Raw genomic sequence first — 9,840 nt, forward strand, 5'->3', positions numbered from 1 at the left:
ATTTGTCAACCGATATTGAATTAAATTTTCGCTTGCGCAACTGTCTTAGCTTATGAATGGGTTCACTCACTTTACACTCTAGGCCAGACAAACCTAAAACCTCATAGGTTTTGGACGCTTATTTTCCTTGCAATTCCAGGCTACTTGTTGGTCCATCTAATAAGATAATGAATCTATAAGTTGCTTGCCTGGCGCTCACTTAGGTGGCTTTCCAAAAAGTAACATGCAAGTATTTGTCCAATAAGAGATTCTTACTTACTCCTGCCGTTTACCCTTGTCAAATAACCAAACACTTGCAAAACTGTAGATTTCACTTTTTACCTGCAAATTCAGGGGATTTGTTTGCTATCGGTCAATCCTCTGACAAGGTATTCCCCCTTTAGACTACAAGTGCTTAGCCCTATTAGGCTTAGGTTTCACATATTCACCGCCTGTCAGTCCAAGTAAATTCAATTCCAGAAGTCCAGTGGGCATTATCCAGCACGCATCAATCCAAAATATATCCTATCTTTTATCCCTTATTCCTATGACTATCTTACCTTGAATCTACCCTAGCAATGACATATGTATGGATGATAGATTGATTTATTTATCAACGATTGAAATAGCATCATTTTTTATCCAATCCTAAAAGGCTCTTATACCAGATTTGCCTCTCTATCACTCGGACTATGTGTCTCGGCTTTTTCTACAACTAGAGAAATTCTTGATTTTCAACGCAAAATAAACGGACTCATTCGAGTCCGTTTATTTACTTCTAAATAGTGTGCTTCTTCTCCTGACGCTATTTTTAGGAGTTGAGGGCCATTGCACTTCTTAGTATTGCACTTGATCGTCACTTACTTGGTTGCAAGGTACCACTGCAACTCGGGTTTTGAGCCGCACCTGCTGCCTCAATTGTACATGGAGCTGTTGTATTAGTTATACCTAAAGCTGTTGGCGTAGTTGTACCTGCAGATGTTGGCTTATTTGTTTGTGAAACAGAAAGAAAATACTTACAAAACTTGAAAAAGACTGACCGAATTTGATGACGTCCAGAAGTGGTAAACAATTTCCATAATGGCACCAGAAAAAAAAACACAGGAGGAGCAAAAAAAGAGTAATAAAGCTGACCAAGCATTTTTTTGTCAAATTGACCCTTAACTCAAGAATAACATCCATATGACTTTCTCAACCTCACTCTTAAAACATGTATTGTTAATGTCCTTGTTGTTCAAATTGAGGTCCCGAAGGCAAGTCCAAGCTACTTGAAGGAAGCAGAGGCGGAAATTGAATCAGTGCTAACCTAAATTTTTGAATCGGGAGGGTGATGACCTCAATAAACGAGGAATTCAGTTAGTAGAAGCGACTGACAGCCTGATGTCAGACAACTGTTTCAAATCAAGTGAGCCTTTTTTTCAATTTTTTATTTCAAAGATTTCAATAAAAACCTTATATGCCCCCAGGGCATAACTTATAATCCTTGCCCTGAGGGTTTTGGGGGCCTGCTTAAGCAGGATCAGTTACTCATCCATTTATTTTATGGGCTTTTAGTGCGCATTCTCCTCATATTATGGAGCTATATCCATGACATTTATATTGAACCAAAGTATACGGATATTGATTATGTTATTTACACAGGTGCAGCCAAGTACATTACAATGGGAGAGTGACCATACAAACAGGAGACTTATCGATATACCCCCTTGCTTTCACAAATCCTAACAGCCAATGTGTAAATAAGTAATGCATGTGGAAAGATTTTATTTGTTATATTTGACATAGTAATTTCATGGCTTATTTTTAAATCCGTGAGGTATCCAGAATATCGGCTAATCAGTGCGTTAATGTGGCTTTACAATCCTGTGGTTATAGCTATATCCACAAGAGGAAGCGCTGAGTCTGTTATCGTTTTTGTAGTGCTGTGTAGTGTGTACTTTTTGAAGCGAGAGGAGTATTTTGTTAGCTGGCTTTTTCCATGGGCTGGCTATCCACTTTAAGATATATCCTCTCACTTATTCTCCTCTAATATACTTTGCGCTGGGAAGTTGTATTTTAACAGTGAATAGAGGGCAATCAAAGTTTCTGCTAATGACTAATGTCACTTTTCTCTCATTCACTGCTTCCTATTATAATTTTTATGGATGGGAGTTCTTAGAGGAAACTTATTTTTATCATGTATATTGACCAGATCCAAAACACAATTTTTCAGTTTTCTTGTATTTTGGATTTTGCATAATCTTTTATACGCACAGATATTCAAGCCTGGTAAGTTTTGAATTTGGCATGTTTGTCATTGTTTATTCTTTTGTCACTTTGAATGAGGTTGTTACCACGCATGAATTAGAAAGTATACGTATTAGAAGAAAAGCAAAGTGTTTTCATTGGGGAGTTTTCCAGGGTTTATGGTGTTATGCTTGAACTAAAAAAATGTACTCCTGCAGTATATTTTGCAAATTGATACGGACTACTGGAATAACCTTAAAAAAAACTGGTTCCAGAAACTTCTAATCTGAGAAGATACTTTCTCGGTGGCCCCAGATTAGGGAGGTAGGGGGGGGGAGAGGAGGAGAGTACCTGCTTAGATTTTTAAAAATTAAAAAGAGATTTCTGGTTTTTCCTACTCATGTTATGGAAAATCAAATCTGTATTACGGAAATAACTTTAATAATTTTGATGCAAATTCATTCCTAAAATATTTGGGCAAGAGGGGCTGGCTACAAAGTTTTAAAAAGAGTATTTCAGCTAACTGTGGTAACTTTTCTCTTACATCAAATTCAGAAATGATGAGGTTATCGCTTGAATACAATCAACTGTACATCAATCCAGTGAAACATCAATCATAGAGATAATGAAGAATATTGTCAAAATTTACATTAAATTATCATCAGAACATATGAAGGACAAACAAAAATGATGTGGCTTATTGCCTGAATACTATCTAGGCTGCATCAGTCCTGAGAAACATCAAATACAGAGCTAATGAAGAGTATAATTATAATTACATCAAATCAGTATCTTGGAAATAAAGAAACAAATACAGGAGTAATGATTTGTATCGTAGAAATCACATTGACAAGGTCACTGTTTAGAATATGCTGAAAAGATACAAAGGGATTGATTTTTGTCGTAAGAAACAGAAGAGAAACATATCGAACAAATTAATCAAATTCTACAATAATTTTTATAGAAGTTGCCAGTTGACGAAAAAACATTTTCGTCAACCTGTGTCAAACATTTCTGAGAACATTTTTTTATTTTAGTTCTCAGTTCAGGATCGCTAAAGTTATTATGTAAACTGCAAAAATAATTATGGTGTCTGAGCAATAGTTTAAATTTTTTAAGCAAAACTAGAAAAATACCAAAAAATGTGTAATTAGTTTCACTTATTACTTCATTTAAGAAGTAATAACCGAGTGTAATATTTATAAACGTTTGTCCGTCGTCAATATAATTTATTTTAATTTAGTTTTCACTTCAGGATTGTTTAAGTTCTCAGTTCAGGATCGCTAAAGTTACTGTGCAAACTGAAAAAATAATTATGATATCTGAGCAATAGTTTTAATTTTTTAATCAAAACTAGAAAAATACCAGAAAATGTGTAATTAGTTTCACTTATTACTTCATACCTTCATTTTTAAACCTTCAACACAAGATTTGCTGTTCCTTCCCTTAGATAAAGAATGTCAAAATGAATTTTGAGGATTTTGCGCAGAAGTTTGAGGCTCTCTATATGTAGCTCAGAGGATTATTCACCCTATCAGAGCTGCCAGCCACTCGTGTAACTTCACAGAAAGTGTCTGAATTGAGATGATTATATGACCGAATGGATATTCCGGCTTCTAATATGCGTAATTGTTTTGCCACCAAAAAAAAGACGCAAAAATACTGGACAGATCTGATGAACATGGATGGTGAGATCAAAGAAAGAAGAAGACAGCAAGAAAGAGCAAGTCTTTTGGAGGAAAGTTCTTTAGCCCGACGCAAGCCTGAAGAAATTAGGCTCAATGTAGATGCTGAGCTAGAATACCGACAATCAGTTGATAGGACTAAGTCGAATCTCGACAGCATGATCAAAGCTTCACAGGCCATGGTTTTAACCTTGAGAACCCAGAGAGTTACTATAAAAGGGATCAAGTTACGTGCCCTAGATGCTGCCAATTCCATTGGAATGGGGTCTACCGTAGTTAGATTAATAGAAAAGAGAAGCGATCAGGACATGACAATTTTTTTTCGTTGGCTGTATTCTTGTTTTTGTTTTTCTCATTCTTCTGATTGTATATTTCTGAAAAAAAAAAATGACAACGTGATTGAAATGATTCGAGTCTTTGAGGACTGCAATAAGAAAAATATTGATCTTCCGATGTTTGTCATTGCAGAGCCCGCTGAGGTCCCCTATGTTCATGGTGAACTGTCCGCTGTTCTTACTAGACAAAGGACCCAGATCTTAAACGGTTAGATGCCTTTATGAATCGTAAGAATTCAGATATATCCTCCCTGGCCCCAACTATAGATGATCCTGAAAAGTCATCGTATGCAGTTATAGTGAAAAATCCTCCTCGTGACCTAGACAAGCCTGTTCTCAGAAACGAATTTCTTAGAAAGGTATGTGGGAATTCTTGTGATAAAATTGTCGAGCTAAAGCCGAATAAAGTAAACTGGCGTGTCGTCACTGCCTCAAAAGCAGATGCAGAAGCTGTGCTACAAGCTCTTGCGAGCGGTAGCCCAAACGTCGAGGCCATGATTAAAAGTAGTGCCTACTTCGGGATCATTAGAGGCATCCTGGTTGATTTTCTATGATGATATACGAACCCTAATTCCTAAATGCACTATTGCCAAGCAAATCGGTCGCTCCCGTTCGTTCAGGTTGCAGTTCAAGTCAAAAACTGTTCTAATCAATGCGATATCAAATCCGCAAATGACTAATTTCAAGAAAATTCAGATTTCGGAGTTTTTATTCTTTCTTCTAAGGCGCTACAAATGCTAAATCTATGGGCATATTTCTGGCGTGTGCAAGAATTCTTCTATTTTTTCAGTTTGTGGCAAAAAAGGACACTCTAGTTCTAAAAATGATCCCTATTCTAGACCGAAAAAATGTGCACTATGTAAATCTACTTATCATCCCTGCTATAGCTACAAGTGTCTCGTAGGTCAATCTCTGCTAAAACGGATTTGGTAATAATGCTGTGTTCAACTTTGATTCTATCATGGAATGTAAACGGAAAAGTTTCTGATAAACTGTTCTATTTTTTTATTTGTTTTTATTTGTTTTAAATAAAAATTGTTTTATTTTTGCTGCATAAGGTGGTATGAAGTGGGTCCGGCTCTGCTGCAATTTAATCGTTTTAAAAAAGAGTGTAGGGGACGTTTAAGGTTTAAAGTAATTTTTTGTTAAAGTTATCATCACTGAATGAGATGAAGGTGGGTTTTTTTAAATAATAATAAAAAATACACCAAAAATTTGTTTTTAGGGTATTAATTCTTGTATTTAGGGTAACGATAAAATATTATTGTTATTATTAAATTTGTGTCCGAAAATGAAACACAAAAGTGAAAAATCAACACCTGCAATAACTGAAATAAGAAAGAAAAAAATGTGACGACTAAATTTTTTTTTTTTTAATTTTGATCGATGTAGCCTGTAGTCAACAAATGATTCAGCTGCTTTTTTAAGTTTTGTCACCAAAATTAGCTTTTCCGCGTTTTGCTTCTTAACATCAGATCGGAACCTACCCAATTTTTCCCTTTCCAGTCTCTCTTTGAGGCTACTCAAAGCAGTTTGAATATCTTGTCGAGTTTCTCGTACTATTGATAGAAGTTTAGGGTCATATGTGCTTGCAAGGTCTCTATCAAGAGAAACTAAATTTTTTTCTATTTCCTTTATTTGATAATTTAGTGAAAGTGTAAAAATTTTCTTATCTTTCTTAGCCCATGGCACGAGAGTACGGCTTTGGCCTGGTATGTCTGTTGTATGAATTATTTGTTTCTCAACCGTACTAATTGTTTCTTTAAGTGTATTAAATAAAAAAAAACAAGTTTTTTAAACTGAAAGTAAGGAGCGACATTAAAACTTAAAACGAACAGAAATTATTCCGTATATGAAAGGGGCTGTCCCCTCCTCAACGCCTCGCTCTTTACGCTAAAGTTTTTTATTGTTTTAAAAAATAAAGTTGTGAGACAGAGTCAAACTTTAGCGTAAAGAGCGAGGCGTTGAGGAGGGGACAGCCCCTTCAATGTACGGAATAATTTCTGTTCGTTTTAAGTTTTAATGTCGCTCCTTACTTTCAGTTTAAAAAACTTGTTTTTTTTTATTTAATTTCTGATCGTTTTATAGTTAATGCAGCTTTTATTTGCATAAAAATTTTACTTTTCTTTTGCTAAATGGATGTCTTTACAAACTAACTTACGTAACTAACTTCTATATTCGTATATTTTTCTTCTGGCAAAAAATACAAAGTTGCAAATTTTTGCAGATATGAGCTTGAAACCTATGTAATAGGGTTTTCTGATACGCTGAATCTGACGGTGTGATTTTCATTAAAATTCTTTCACTTGTAGGGGATGTTTCCCCCTCTTTAAAAAATCGAGTAAATTTTCTCAGGCTCGTAGCCTTTGATGAGTAATACTAAACTTAATAAAATTTATATATTTAGGATCAGCATTATAAAAACATTCTTTTGATACATTTCTTGACATCAAAATACCGTTTTTAAAAGTTTTGATTACTATTGAGCCGCATCGCTTGTTTTTTTATTGTTTTTTTTTTATTACGTATATGTTATTACGTATATGAAGGGGTTCTCCCCTTAGTCAGTACCACGCTCTTTACGTTAAAAGTTAAAAAAAATTTTGATTCACAAACCCCTTAATCACAAAGGACGTTTAATTAGAATAGATAGCTCTTTTGAAAGCATTAAAAAAAACTGTAGCGTAAAGAGCGAGGTATTGACTTTGGGGAGAACCCCTCACATACGTTATAATTTCTGTTCGTTTTAAGTTCTAATATTCCTTCTTACATTTCAGTTGAAAAAACTTGTTTTTTTATTTAATTTCTGATCGTTTTTTAAATAATGCTTGGAAATCCGGCGCCCCCTTCATAGAAATATCCCTTACCCCAAACAAAAATCCTCTACGGGCATATTCTCAAGAGTAACCCCCTCCTTTAGCCCCCCCCCCCTCCAGAAAAAAATCCTTCCTGAAAATGGTTGTATACTTCCCAATAACCAATAAATAATGCTGGCAAGTCCGGCGCCCCCTTCATGGCAATTTCCCTTCCCCCATGAAAACTTTCTTCATGAACTGATGCTCCAACATAACCACCGACCCACCCTTCCCACCCACAACCAGAAAAAAAACCTCCTGAAAACTTCTGTATACTTCCCAATAACCAATACTATATGTTAACATTGGGTAAAGTTCATAACTTTTAGCCCTCCCTCTGGGAACTTCGGGGGATTAAGTCATCCTAAAAGACATATTTATAATATTATAGACCATGCTGAACAAAATGGCCATCTTAGAATTTTGATTAGATGACTTTGGGAAAAACATGAGCGTGGGAGGGGGCCTAGTTGTACTCGATATTTTTAGTCACTTAAAATGGGCACTAGAGATTTTTATTTACGTTCCAATGAGCCCTCCCACGATATTCTAGGACCACTGGGTCGATACGATCACCCCTGGGAAAAAAAACAAAAAAAAAACAAACAAACAAACAAATAAACACGCATCTGTGATCTTTCTTCTGGCAAAAAATGTAAAATTCCACATTTTTGTAGATAGGAGCTTGAAAACTCTACAGTAGGTTTCTCTGATACGCTGAATATGATGGTTTGTTTTTCATTAAGGTTATATAGCTTTTAGGGTGTCTTTACTACTTTTTTCGAACATCAGCCAAATTTTCTCAGGCGCGTAACTTTTGATGGGTAGCACTAAACTTGATGAAAGCTATATATTTGAAATCAGCATTGAAATCTGATTTTTTTTATATATCTATTTATATCAAAAACCCGTTTTCTCGAGTTTCGGTTACCATTGAGCCGGGTCGCTCCTTACTTTCAGTTCGTTACCACGAACTGTTTGAAACGGATGTTGGATTGAATCTTCCGTTGTGGTTCCCATATGTGTACAATTTAGTGATTCACAAATGAAATTCATTGGAATCGACTCTTTATTTGTGTCATATTTTGGACACAGTTTCGAGAATTGTGTCATATTTACAACTGTCGTAGAGATGTAATCGTCATCTAATTTACCGACATCATTTATTTCACAGAACAACTTCAGATTTTCTCTGTCTTCTTTATCCATTGAGTCGTGAGGTTTTTCTGACCCCCAAAAATCTACATACTGGCCATTTCCTATCCTAAATTTGGTATTTACTTCAATACAATCACTATTTTTATTTTACAAATGGTTGACAAAATTGTTGATAAAATGAGACCCTTTAAGTAGCATACCATCAGCCTTTCTGCAAATTTCAGAAGCTTCACTTTTAGTTTTAGGAGTTAGAAATGCGGTCAAACAAGAGGATTTCCATCTTGCCCCTTCCCCCTTCCCAACACAATTGTAAGCATGTTTTATTTTCCCAATTTTACAATCCTTGAACTTTGCTTCCTTGAAATCTAAATACCTTAAATTGTCTCGTATGGTTACTTCACAAAGGAAAGCCATGTTTTTTGTTTCATCTTTTGTTTCTAAAATAATTGTGCTGGTTTCCACTTCTTTCGACCAGTCAACATCTACGTATCTACCACCATTTATAATAAATTTAGTGTATTCTTTAATACTTTCATCATTATTTTCTTTTAAATGCAGCATATGCCTTTTAATGATATCTAAAGAGGCGCTACTAAGTGATCCATTTAATTTCTCGCAAATTTCAGCAGCTTCTTTTCTTGATGTTTGATTAAGCAGTGCTGTCATGCAAAGGCAATTTTCTCTAACATTTCCAACGCAGTTATAAGACTTTTGATTTTTTTTTGTTCTCGCAGTCCTTGAGTTCTGTATAGTCAATGAACTTTATATTGTCTTGAATAAGAGAAACGCAAAGTAAAGAAATTTTGGTTGTTTCACTTGTTATATCTTTTACAGTTATGCCACTTTCTAAATCTTTGGACCAATCTACGACAGCGTATTTATCATCTCCAACGAAATAATTCGTCTGTTCTTTGATCATGTCACCATTTTTATCCCTAGAGTTCCTTAAAAACCTTTCGAAGATATGGAATTGTGAAGACATGAATTCTTTATTTAGCTTACCTTTATGCAATTGCATACAAATCTCAGCAGCATCTTCTTTTGATACTGGATGATTTAAAGAAGTCATACAATTGCACTCCCCTTTCTCGAAAGAGACATGAAGATATTATGCATTAAAGTGGCAGAATTTCTTATAGTTTCAACACGAAAAGAAAAAAAATTGAAGGCCATACTTTCTCGGTGGTCCCAAATTAGGGGGGGGGAGGAGGAGAGTACCTGCTTAGATTTTGAAAAATTAAAAAGAAATTTCTGGTTTTTCCTACTCATGTTATGGAAAACAAAAGCTTTATTACGGAAATAGCTTTAATAATATTGATGCAAAATTAATTCCTAAAATATTTGGGCAAGAGAGGTTGACGAAAAAACATTTTCGTCAACCTGTGTCAAACATTTCTGAGAACATTTTTTAATTTTAGTTCTCAGTTCAGGATCGCTAAAGTTATTATGTAAACTGCAAAAATAATTATAGTATCTGAGCAATAGTTTTAATTTTTTAATCAAAACTAGAAAAATAACAGAAAATGTGTAATTAGTTTCACTTATTACTTCATATAAGAAGTAATAACTGAGTAAAGGATTATTTTTTCTGGAGAAAAAAAT

At 34.8% G+C, this 9,840-nt stretch overlaps 2 pseudogenes; both read left to right on the plus strand.

Annotated features, from left to right (window-relative positions):
* Positions 1-223: 223 nt before the first annotated feature.
* Positions 224-2,400, plus strand: LOC148943035 (GPI mannosyltransferase 1-like; annotated as a pseudogene).
* A 1,270-nt stretch (positions 2,401-3,670) lies between these two features.
* Positions 3,671-4,268, plus strand: LOC148943036 (uncharacterized; annotated as a pseudogene).
* Positions 4,269-9,840: the final 5,572 nt, after the last annotated feature.

This window comes from Artemia sp. Qi Xiang Cuo, chromosome 16 (genome assembly GCF_049724085.1).
Source record: "Artemia sp. Qi Xiang Cuo chromosome 16, ASM4972408v1, whole genome shotgun sequence".
In the NCBI taxonomy this organism is placed as follows: domain Eukaryota; kingdom Metazoa; phylum Arthropoda; class Branchiopoda; order Anostraca; family Artemiidae; genus Artemia; species Artemia sp. Qi Xiang Cuo.